Raw genomic sequence first — 969 nt, forward strand, 5'->3', positions numbered from 1 at the left:
CCGATTGGTGAAGTGGGAAGGGCAAACTGAGCGTTCGGAGATCGAACCCTCCCGGTCTCTCTGTCCTGTTTGGGAGCTGGCTGCCCACCAGGCGAGACGGAGGCCACGTTCTGACCTACTCGGTATGGAGTCGTGGTCCCCTTGTTAGAAAGTCGGAGGAAGTCACTGTTCACAATGACTAAGTCTGATTCTGTGGTTTGGTCCTAAAGAGCCGAAACCCTTCTAGATTTAAATCAGATTCTACACTTTCAGCTTTGCAATAATAATACAATACTAATTTCATCATCAGAGTTTGTTACAGAAGCAGAGCTTAGCCTAACATCACTAACACAGCACATTGCTTCAATTATCTTTCTTCAAGTCAAGCAGTTAACATAATTCATTTGTGCAGGTCCACGCTTTCATTTTTTTTCTTTTTGTTTCTGATTCATGTTTCCAATCCCTTCTTCCCTGTAGGCGCTCATTCTAAAGTGCTTCTGTTCGCCTTTGAATATGTATGCCCCTTACAAAATTTGATTATGGTGCATATTTTTAAATTAATGTAAATGTTATATGTGAGGAACTAGGTGTCCGTTTCCCAATTTTTATATTTTGCATTCAAAATAATGTTGCTACGTACATATATCTGGAGAATTGCTTCTTTTAAGGAAATTTGAACCTTAGATAGACTTGCTGAGAGAGGGCGGGGAAATGTTTGCAAGTAGATAAGTGAAAAAACAGCAAATGTGTGTATCTCAGGGGAGGGTGCGCTGTGTTTCTGTAACAGGATTTTATACTGTTTTGCTTATTATGTGTCCTTTATGTGGTGGTTATAAGACAATTAACCTGCAGGTGAGCTGGTTAGCTGAGTCTAAAATTAGTTCCAATGCAGGTCTCCCTCCCTCCATCCCTCTCTCTCTCCTTTCCTCCTTCCCTTCCTCCCTCCCTGCCTCCCTCCCTTCCTCCTCCCTTCCTTCCTCCCTCCCTCCC

The sequence above is a fragment of the Otolemur garnettii genome, unplaced genomic scaffold (genome assembly GCF_000181295.1).
Source record: "Otolemur garnettii isolate 467f Iridium unplaced genomic scaffold, OtoGar3 scaffold00054, whole genome shotgun sequence".
NCBI classification, from domain to species: Eukaryota; Metazoa; Chordata; class Mammalia; order Primates; family Galagidae; genus Otolemur; species Otolemur garnettii.